We start from the raw sequence: 12,550 nt of genomic DNA, 5'->3' as shown, positions 1-12,550 counted from the left end.
TTTTTTTTGAAAATTTATGTTTGTTTCTTTATGCTTCTTGACTTCCTTCACCCATTTCTCCTACTCCACTCTGGCACCCCAACTCTGGCAACCACCAATCTGTTCTCTGTATCTATGAGCTTATTTTTTTGGTTTGTTTTGTTTTTAGATGCCACGTGTAGGAGAGATCATATGGTATTTGTCTTTCTCAGTCTGACTGATTTCATTTAGTATAATGACCTTAAGATTTATCTGTGTTAGTGCAAATAGCCAGATTTCACTGTTTTACAAAGATGAATAATATTCGAGTCAACATATAGTAGACTCCTGAACAACAGGGAAGTTAGAGGAACCAACTGTCTGTGCAATTGAAAATCTGTTTACAAATTTTGATTCACCCCAAACTTAACTACTAATACCCTACTATATATATCCTGGAAGCCTTATTCATAACACAAAAAATAGGTTAACACATATTTTGTATGTGATATGTATTATATACTGTATTCTTGGAACTAAGTAAGATAGGAAAAATAAAATGTTATTAAGAAAGTCATAAGGAAGAAAAAACACAGGGATAATACTGGATTGTATTGATCAAAACAATTCATAATTGGGCCTGCTCATTTCAAACACTTGTTCGAGGTCAACTGTAAATTACCATATTTCCTTTATCCATTCATTGTCAGTGGACATTTAGGTTGTTTCTATGTCTTGGTTACCATAAAAGCTTGCAGTGAACATTGAGGTGCAAATACATTTTGAGTTAGGTTTTTGTTTTATTCTGATAAATACACAGAAGTGGAATTCCTGGATTATATAATTCTATTTTTAATTATTTGAAAAACTTTCATACTGCTTTCCATAGTGGTTGTACCAATTTACGTTTCCTTCCACAATGGAAAAAATGTTCTTTTTTCTCCACATCCTCAGAAGATTGTTCTTTTTTGTATTATTGATAATAGCCATTCTAACAGGTGTGAAGTGGTATCTCATTGTGGTTTTATTTTGCATATTTCTGATTAGTAATGTTGAGCATCCTTTCATGTGTCTGTTGGCCATCTATATGTCTTCTTTGGAAAAAATGTTTATTCATATCCACTGCTCATTTTTAATCAGACTTTTTATTGCTATAGAGTTGTATAAATTCTTTATATATTTTGGATATTAACTTCTTATCAGATATATGTTTTACAAATATTTTCTCCCATTCAGTATGTTCTTTTTTATTTTGTTGATGCTTCCCTTGCTGTGCAGAAGTTTTTAGTTTAATGTAGTCTCACTTGTTGATTTTCACTTTTATTTCCTGTGCTTTTGGTGTCAAGTATTAATTGCCAAAACTAATATCAAAAAGTTTGCTGCTTATATTTTCTTCTAGAAGCTCTGTTGTTTTAGGTCTTATATTCAACAATTTAATCCTTTTTGAGTTTATTTTGTGTATAATAAAAGATAATGGTCTGGTTTCATTCTTTTGTACGTGATTGTCCAATTTTCCCATTACCATTTATGGAAGAGGCTATCCTTTCCCATTGCATGTTCTTGGCTCCTTTGTCATAAATTAGTTGACCATATCCTGGGATTTCTACTCCTTTTCATTGATCTATGTGTCTGTTTATGTGCCAACACTATATGTAATTTGAAATTAGGGGGCTCTGTTCTTCTTTCTCAAGATGGTTTTGGCTTTGGGTCTTTTGAAGTTCATACAATTTTTAGGATAGTATGCTCTGTTTCTTTGAAAAACTGCTATTGGAATTTTGATAGGGATTGCTTAGAATCTCTAGCACTCTGGGTAGCACAAACATTTACCAATACTGATTCTTTCAACTCATGAGAACATAGTATCTTTCCATTTATTCATGTATTCTTCCATTTCTTTTATTAATATCTTATAGTTTTCAGTGTTTAGACCTTTTACCTCGATGGCTAAATTTATTCTTAGATATTTTCTTCCTTTTGAGGGAATTATAAATAGAGTTGCTTTCTTAATTTCTTTTTCTGATTATTTATTAATTGCGTATAGAAATGTGGCAAATTTTTACATATTGATTTATATCCTAAAACTTTAATGAGTTTGTATGCCTTAACAGATTTTTGGTGGAGTCTTTAGAGGTTTTTATATATAATATCATCTCATCTGCAAATAATGGCAGTTTTACTTCTTCATTTCTGATTTGGAAGATTTTATTTTTTTTTCTTGCCTAATTACTATGGCTAGGACTTCCAGTACTATGTTGAATAAAAGTGGTAAGAATGGACATCCTTGTCTTAATCTTAGAGAAAAAGTTTTCAGCTTTTTATTTTTGAAAGGTTAGCTTTGGGCAATTATATTGTTGAGGTACACTTACTCTATACCAGATTTGTTGAATTATTATCATAAATAAATGTTGAATATTGTTGAATACTTTTTCTGCATCTACTGAGATGATATTATTTTTATCCTTCATTTTGTTAATTTGGTATATCAATTGAACCATGCTTGCATCTCTGAAATTAATTCCATTTGATGATGGTGTATGATCTTTTTAATGTATTGTTGAATTGGGTTTGCTAGTATTTTATTGAATTTTTACATCTATGTTCATCAGGGGTATTGGTTTATATTTTATATTTTTCTGGCATTCTTGTCTGGTTTTGGTATCAGGGTAAGGCTGGCCTAGTGAAATTAGTTTGGAAGTGCCCACCCCTTTTCTATTTTTTGGAAGATTTGAGAAGAATTGGTAATAAATCTTTAAATGTTTGGTAGAGCTCACCAGTGAATCCAATGATCCTGGAATTTCTTTGTTGGGAAGTTTTTTTTATTACTTATTCAATATTACTAGTAATCATTGTGTTTAAATATTCTATTTCTTTATGATTCAGTCTTGGTAGGTTGTACATTTCTAGGAATTTGTTCTAGGTTTACAATTCCCCAGTATATAATTGTTTATAGTCTCATAATCTTTTGTAGTTCTGTGGTATCAGTTTTTACATGCCTTCTTTTATTTCTGATATTTTAATACTGTCTCTTTTTTTCCCTAAAGAATCTACCTAAAAGCTTGAAAACTGAATTTATCTTTTTCAAAAAAGCCCTCAGTTTCATTGTTATTTTCTAATTTTTAAGTCTCTATTTCATTTATTTTGGCTCTGATCTTTTCATTTCCTTCTGTCTACTAACTTTGGACTTTGTTCTTTTTCTTATTTCTTGAGGTGTAAGTTTAGTTGTCTATTTGATATCTTTCTCAGTTCTTGAAGTACACATTTATTACTATAAAATTCTACCTTAGAACTGCTTTTACTGCATCTCATAAGTTTTGGTACATTGTATTTCCATTTTCATTTGTCTCAAGCTATTTTTAAATTTCTCTTTTAATTTCTTCATTGACTCATTTGTTGTTCAGAAATGTGTTGCTGAATCTCCACATACTTGCAAATTTTTCAGATTTTTAATGTATCTAATTTCTGATTTTATACCATTTTGGTTAGAGAAGTGGCTTGATATTATTTCAAACCTCTTAAATTTATTAAGACTTGTTTGCAGCCTTCTGTGTAATCTATTCTGAAGAATGTTCCCTGTGCACTTGAAAAGAATGTGTATTATCTTGCTTTTAAATGGAATATTCTGTATATTTTTCTTAATTCCAGTTGGTCTAATGTATCATATAAGGTCGATGTTTCCTTATTGCTCTTAGGTTTGTAAGTCTATCCATGATGTAAGTAGAGTATTAAAGTCCCTCACTCCTTTTGGGTGTGTTAATGTGTGTGCTTTATACATTTAGGTACTCCTCTGTTGAAATATTTACAAATATTATATCTTTTTATTGGATTGACCCCTTTATCATTATGTAATGACCTTATTTCTTTTTATACTCTTTGTTTTAATGTCTGTTTTGATATAAGCATAACTCCCCCACCTTTTTAGTATATTTCCATATTTTTCTCATGTGACAGTAAGAGACCTGGTTCTCATTATCCCGAATATATTGAACTATTGATTAATTACCCTGTGTGTAGCTGCATAAGTAACTATTCCCATGTAATAATATCCCTAAGAATTTAGCAGCTTTAAACATTACGTATTTATCAACTCTCATTTTCTATGGATCAGAAATCCAGACACGGGTTAGCTGAGTCTTCTGTGGGATTGAGCATTGGAGGGGTGATCTCATCTGGATTCCTAAATGAGGAAGAATCAACTTCCAAGCTTATTCAGGTTGTGGTAGAAATTAATTTTCTTATACTTGTCAGACTGAAAAACTCATTTTCTTGCAGGATGTTGCCTACAAGCCACCCTTAAATCCTACCCTGAAGTTCCTCATTATATGGGTTTTGCTTCCTTCCTCAAAGTTAGCAAGGGAAATAGAAACTTCAGGAAGAGAGTACCACATTTTTATAAAATAACTCATATATAAATAATCATGCACATCTTGTAACCTTTGCTGAGTTATACTGGCTTGAAGCAAGTCACAAGTCCCTGTGATATTCAAGCTGAGGAAAGCATACAAGAACATAAACACAAGGAGTCAGGGATCATATCACTCTGCCACAGTAACTGTCTCCTCTTTCTACCATTACCCCTGTCTTGAGAATATGTTCTCCTCACCCCATTCAGAATGTGACACCCTGAGCCACTCTGCTGCCTCACCCAAGTAGACTCTCAAATCACACAGACTCTTTTTGCAACCTGCCCATGTTCCAAAAACCCACTCCATGCAGCCACTCTTCTGCCATAGTGTGGGCTGTGACATCTCATTTAATTCTACTTGCTGCACAGATGTCCTGCTCATTCTACTTTTATTTCCATACCTCATGCAAGGCAAATCATTTCTGAGGATACCCTTCTTACACCACTCCGATTCTGGCACATTTGCTGGGTTGTAAACATAATTTTTCATTTCTATATGCCAACCTTACTTTCTCCAAATATTCTCCGTTTTATTATATGCTACTACCAATCACCTAGCTTTACAAGCCTTGAATAAAAAAAAAATGGAGTCTTCTATTATTCATAAGACACATGGAATTTGTGAAAAATTTCTTTCCAAAATATTTTAATTCTGATTATTTCTCATTATTTCTATGGGTTTATCCTACACAACTTTTTGCCTGGTTTATCATAATACCACCTAACTCTTCTCCTAATTTCTCTTCTTATGCCCCTACAGTGTGTTCTGAACAAGCCAGAAGAAGGATTTAAAAATATATATGTGATCATGTTTCAGGTTTTCTTCATTCTTCATTCTAATGGATGCCTAATGCTTTTGAATAAAATCCTAAATCCAAGAAGCACTTCCATGCGTTCTTTGATATCTGCCTGACCTTTTTTCCTACCATGTTTCTTCTTGATCATAGATATTCAAGCTACAGAGGCTTTCTTTCTTTCCTAGAACACAACCAGCATTACTCATTCTGCCTGAAGTAATCTTGTCTCAGTTATCCATATGATGTTTTTCTCATGGAATTTAGGTCTCTGCTCAAATGGTACCTCATCAGAATAGAAATTATTACTATCTCCCTTCCCCCCTTCCCTGTCTTATTTGTTTTCTACTGCTCATATCAGTGTCTGCTATTATATTGTGTTTTTATTTACTCTAAGGAATATGTGACAGTTTTCTAACTAGTAATCCAAATGCCCACAGAAGCACTTTTACTCAAGTGCCAATTAAGTAAATATTTGTTGAGTGAAGGAATGGGGTGGCAAATTAAATCAATTGCCCTTCTTAAGACAAAAATCCTTACTATTACATGAATTCCACAACTTTTATTCAGAGCATCTGTACATGCAACACAAAGTCGTGAATAATTAGAGAAAATCAAGATTTATTAGACAGATTTTCTAACCACAAGGAATTCAAAATTTAATTGGATAATATGACAAAATTTAAATTCCAATACAAATTTAAAATGTATGTAGGTCAAAAAGGAAAAGTTATATCATGAGACATTAGGTGATTAATAGTTTTAATTGTTACATTATACAGAACATAATTGCTATAATATTTTAGAGGGGGAACTAAGTACTTTAATTTGAGTGCTAACAGAAGATTTAATAGAGAAATTGCAGTTGAAAGAAAACCTGAAAATATTTACACAAAACAAACCACAGGCATTTCCCCCACTGAAGAAGCTATATGAAAATTAACAAAAATTCCAAGTAACTTGGTCACAATCCCAAAGCAAAATCAAATTAATGTTTTTATTTTTCCTTTTTGCTTTCTGGTATTTTTGCATTATTCAATCTTTTTTAATAGTATTTTCATATATAGAAATATATTTTCTGTTAATATATACCATACATAATTTATTTCTATTTTACAAAGTATTTTTCTTTTCTCTCTTCATTGGAATTCTTACAAAGTAGGATAAAAATCTTGGCATATATTTTTCCACATCATTTTCCATGATTATACAATTATATATGAGTATAAAGGGGACTTGTTTTGCTTGTTTTTCTAAAGAGTTTCTAAACCATGCTCCAAATATCTCCCTACATCTTTCTTTTGTTATTTCAAATGTATTCTAAAAAATCCTTCATATTCATAGATCTTGATCTACATTATTTTAAGAGCAGTATAATAACTTGTTGTACCAAATCACCATTTAACGAATTGTGCTCCGTTTTAGCAAATTCAGGTAATTTCTAGTTTGTGTTTATATTGTTTTGTTTTTCCCATACCCTTACATATCTGACACTATAAACTAGTGTTTTTATTTTATGCAATTATTGAGTCAAAATAAATGTGCATGCAACTAGATATTGAGATTTCCTTTTGATTTTTTAATGAAGTAAAGTTGACCATCACTATTATGTTAGTTTCAGCTGTTCAACACATTCATTCAATATTTATATACATGATAAAATGATAATCAATATTCCTAGTTACTATGTCCCCATACAGTTATTATATAGTATTGACTATGTTACTATGCTGTACTTCACAACCCTGTGACTTACTTATTTTATAAGTGGAAGTTTGTGCCTCTTAGCCCTTTTACCTATTTTGCCCTTCCTCCCACCTCCCTTCCTGTCTAGCAGTCACTAGTTTGTTTTCTGTACTTCTAAGTCTGTTTCTGTTTTGATTTTTTAGATTCCAATATAAATGAAATAATAAGGTATTTATTTTTCTCTAACTTATTTCATTTAGCATAATACCTTCTGGGTCCATCCATGTTGTCACAAATGGCAAGATTTCATTCCTTTTTATGGCTGAGTAATATTCTTGTGTGTGTGTGTGTGTGTGTGTGTGTGTGTATGATCATATAATATATATGGGATCACATGTGTATACACACACACACACATACACACACATTTATACCAAATTAATGTTTGGGGGCTTATTTTGGATAAATAGCCAGAATTAAATTTGCAGGATTATTTGGTATTTTTAGTTTTAGTTTTTTTAAAGAAACTCCATACAGTTTTCTATAGTGGCTATGCTAATTTACACAAACATCAACAATACCAAAGTGTTCCCTTTTCTTCACATTTTCACCACTTGTTATTTTTTGTCTTTTCGATACTAGCCGTTCTGACAGATATGAGGTGATTTGCATTTGCCTGACCATTAGTGATTTTGAGCATCTTTTCATGCGTGTATTTTGTATCTGTATGTCTTTGAAAAAAATGTCTATTTAGGTGCTCTGCCCATTTTTCAACGGGATTTTTTGGTGTTTTTGATATTAACCTTGTATTAGAGAGATTTGCAAATCTCTTTCCCATTCAATACATCACCTTTTCATTTTGTTGATTTTTTTCCCCTTCATTGTGCAGAATCTTTTCAGGTTAGTGTGATCCCAATTCTATATATTTGTTTTTGTTGCCCTTACTTGAGTGGACAGATCCCTAAAAATATTGCTAAGGCTGATGTCCAAGAGTTTACTGCTAATGTTTACTTCTAGGGGTTTTATGATTTCAGGTCTTATAGTTAGGTCTCTAAACCATTTGGGTTTATTTTTGTAATGGTGTAAGAAACTGGTCCAGTTTAATTATTTTGAATGTAGCTGTCTAGTTTTCCCAGCAACATTTATTGAAGAAATTTTCCTTTTGTCATTCTATGACTTGCCTCCTTTGTGATTAATTAACCGTACAATGACATAATAGAGTATGTAATGATTGGTTAACCAATATGTGTGGGTTTATTTTTGGGCTATTTTGCTCCATTGAGCCATGTGTCTATTTTTGTGCCAATACCATACTGTTTTCATAACATAGCTTTGTAATAGAGTTTAATCTCTGATAGTGTGATATCTCTGGTAGTGTGTTCTTCTTTTTCAAGATTGCTTTGGCTATGCAAGCTCATATGTGGATCCATACAGATTATAGGAGTATTTGTTCTAGTTTTATGAAAACTCCCATTCGTATTTTCATAAGGATTACACTGAATCTGTGGATTGTCTTGGGTAATATGTACATTATAACAATATTAATTCATCCAGTCCATGAGCATGGCGTATCTTTCCATTTATTTGTGTCATCTTCATTTTCTTTCACCAATGTTTATAATTTTCAGAGTATAGGTCTTTCACCTCCTTGGTTAAATTTATGCTTAGATATTTTATTCTTTTTGATGCACTTGTAAGTGGATTTTCTTCCTTAATTTCTTTCTGATAGTTATTAGTGCATTGAAACACAACAAAGTTATGTTATATTAATTTTATATCCTGCAACTTTACTGAATTTATTACCTATAATAGTCTTTTGGTGGAGTCTTTACGATTTTCTGTATCTATTATGTCATTTGAAAATAGTGACAGTTTTACATATTTCTTACCAATTTGGATGACTTTTACTTCTTTCTCTCATCTGCTGAGGCTAGGAATTCCAATAGTATGTTGAATAAGTGGTAGAATTAGGCATCTTTGTCTTGATCCTGATCTTAGAGGAAAAACTTTCAGCTTTTCACCATTGAGTATGATGTTAGCTGTGAGTTTATCATAGATGGCCTTTATTGTATAGAAATATGTTTACTCTATAACCACTTTGAGAGTTTTATCATGAATGGATGTTGGATTTTTTTCTCAAGCGCTTTTGCTATTTCTATTGTGATAATTACATAATTATTATCCTTAGGTCTGTTAATATGATATATCACATTCATTGATTGTGGGTATTGAAACATCCCTGCATTCCTGGAATAGATCCCACCTGATTGTGGTGAATGATCCTTTCAATATATTATTAAATTCAGTTTGCTGATATTTTGTTGATAATTTTTGCATCTATGTTCATCAAGGATATTGGCCTTTAATTTTCTTTTTTTTTTTAGTGTCTCTTTCTAATTTTTGTATCAGTGTAATGCAAACTTCCTAGTATGAATTGGAAGCATTCCTTTTCATCCGTTTTCTTTTTAATTGTTTGAGAAGGATGAGTCTTAACCTCTTATTTAAATATTTAAAATAATTGACCTGTAAAGACCTCCTTTCCTGAGCTTTTGTTTGTTAAGAACTTTTGATTACTGATTCTACTTTATTACTAGTAATTGGCCTGTTCAGAATTTCTTTTTCTTCCTTATTCAGTCTTGGAAGATTGCATGTTTCCAAGAATTTATGTATTTTTTCTAGGCTGTCAAATTTGTTGACCTAGATTGTTCATAGTTGTCTCTTTAATCCTTTGTATTTCTGTGGTTTCAGGTGTAACTTCTCCTCCTTAATTTATGATTTTAATGAGGTGCTTGGGTGGCTCAGTTGGTTAAGTATCTGACTTTGGCTCAGGTTATGATCTCATGGTTCAGCTGATAGCTGACAGCTCGGAGCCTGGAGCCTGCTTTGGATTCTGTGTCTCACTCTTCTTTCTGTCTCTCCCCTGCTCACACTGTGTTTCTCTCTCTCTCTCTCAAAAATAAACATTAAAAATTTTCAATTTATGATTTTATTTATTTTACACACCCCTTTTTTGTGTGATTAATCTGGCTAAAGGTGTATCAATTTTATCTTTTCTTAGATTCATATACATTATTTTCTATTGTTTATTATCTCTTCTACCAATTTCTGCTCAAATCTCTATTATTTCCTTTCTTCTAGTAACTTTGGTCTTCATTTGCACTTCTCTTTCTACTTTCTTAGGTTTAAGGTTAGATTGAACAGTTTGTTTTTTTGAGGTAGGCCAGTATCACTTTGAATGTCCCTCTCAGAAATGCTTTTTTGCTGTATCCCACAGATTATAGAACATTGTATTTCCATTTTAATGTATCTCAAGGTTTTGTTTTTGTTTTTCATTTCCATTTTTGTTTCTTTGTCAACCCATTGGTTACTTGGTGGCATTTGTTTTGCCTTCATGTATTTGGGTTTTTTTTTTTCCCTATTTTTTTTCGTAACTGATTTCTATTTTCATACCATTATGGTTGGAAAAAAATACCTGATATGCTTTCCTCTTCTTAAATTTATTTATTTATTTATTCTTTTAACTTTTTTCTTTTTTTTTTTTCTTTATTTTTGAGACAGAGAGAGAGCATGAACGGGGGAGGGGCAGAGAAAGAGGGAGACACAGAATCGGAAGCAGGCTCCAGGCTCTGAGCCATCAGCCCAAAGCCCCACGTGGGGCTCCAACCCACGGACCACGAGATCATGACCTGAGCTGAAGTCGGATGCTTAACCGACTGAGCCACACAGGCGCCCCATCATCTTCTTAAATTTAATGGCATTTCTTTGGTCTAAAATATGATCTATTCTGAAGAATGTTCCAAGTGCACTTAAAATACATGGTGTTGATTTTTGACTTAGGCCCCAAACCTAAAAAAATATTGTAGATGTTAAGTATACCCCCACGCTTCAGAAATCATGCAGGAAACTCCAGATACCTTCTCTAGGGATTTTCAAAATATAGCACTCCATTGCTATAATGCTCACTTTACCACTCTAAAAGAGTCAATAGAAAAAGAAAGCTGAAAATGTGAGAATTCAAAAGAGTACTGGCAGAGATTGGGAGTATTAGTGTAATCTTTCCCTTCCATCATTCATGGAGTTGTTCTTCCATTGACACAAATGAGAGAAATCCCTTGGTTTAGTGGTGCCCAGTAGATTGAAAGTTGAACATCCTTTCTGGCAGGTGGACATTTAGTGGTAGGCTGAAGCATCTCTGGCCACTAGGTGTGGCCTGTGAAATGAAATATAATGATGATCCTTGAAGAACTTGAAAAAAATTCTGGGAATTTTTGGGGGTATATGAACATAGAGAATGATGCTGGTTTCTCACTTTGAGAATTTTTAAAGGAAGGGTCTAGCTGGAACAATCTGGATGGAGAGTGATAAGATTAATAATGTTGCAGTCTACACAATTACTTTGCCCCATGTTAACATGTGTTAGATTCCCAAGGAATACATAGACTCTAAAGGGACAAATCAGTCTGAGTCATTTCAAAACTTGCCCACTAAGGTCAGGCATCCTCATAATAACAAGTGGAGTGTAAATCTAGGGAAAATCTGAGCTCATTCAGGTTATTCAAAATTTGTTGTGTATAAATGATGCAGGACTTCAGAAGGACACTTAGATGTATTCTATACAAGGCTGGAAAAAAAATTACAACTTGATGAAATCACAGATGATGGTTAGCACTTTTAACAATAAAGCATTTTATATACTTAAAAAACTTAATAGTATGGAATAAACATAACTTTTACATGCATTTGGAGACCAAAAACTATCAGTTTATGTTTACATCCTGCCTACTGTCTTTATTTCTTTATTGCTCATTGCTGATGTAGGGAAAGAGTAACTTGTACCTTGAAACTTTGCTGGCTTTATTAGCTTTAGGAGCTTTCTTGTGGGTTTGGGAGAATTTTCTATATATAGGATCTTGTCATCTGCAAATAGATATGGACTGGCTTCTTCTTTTCCAACGTGAATAAACGTGGCTATAAATTACAATGCAATGTGGAATAGCAGTAAGTGAAAGCAGTAATCATTTACTGGTTTCAGATATTAGGGAGAAAATTTTCATTCTTTCATGTAAGTATGTTAACTGTAGATTATTTTTTTATCAATACCTTTTATCATCTTGATAAAACTTTTTTCTAGTTCTAATTTTCTGAGAGTTTGTGCAATGAAAGGATGTTGGGTTTTGTCAAATGCTTTTTCTACTTCCATTGGCATGATCTTGTTTTTCCCTTTTTGTTCCTATTAATGCGATATATTACATTGATTAGATTTATTATATTAAATCACCCTGTATTTTGGGGATAAATCCCACTTAGTCCTGGGGAACAATCCCTTTAATATGTTCTTGGATTTGATCATATTTTGTTGAGGATTTTTCATCTATATAAGGAATATTGGTGTGTAATTTTCTTTTTTTTAATTCTTTTAAATGTTTATTTATTATTGAGAGACAGAGAGACACAGAGCATGAGCAGGGGAGGGGTAGGGAGAAGGGGAGACACAGAATCTGAAGTAGGCTCCAGGCTCTGAGCTGTCCGCACAGAGCCTGACGCGGGGCTCGAACTCACAGACTGTGAGATCATGACCTGAGCCGAATTCGGTCGCCCAACCCAGATGCCCCTGGTCTGTAATTTTCTTATAGTTTTCTCTATTTTTTGGTATTAGGATAATGCTAAACTCATAAAAATATTAAAAAGTGTTTCCTCTTCTTCAAGTTTT

Source organism: Panthera tigris, chromosome B1 (assembly GCF_018350195.1).
Source record: "Panthera tigris isolate Pti1 chromosome B1, P.tigris_Pti1_mat1.1, whole genome shotgun sequence".
Taxonomy (NCBI): Eukaryota; Metazoa; Chordata; class Mammalia; order Carnivora; family Felidae; genus Panthera; species Panthera tigris.
Note: the sequence above shows the minus strand (reverse complement) of the source record.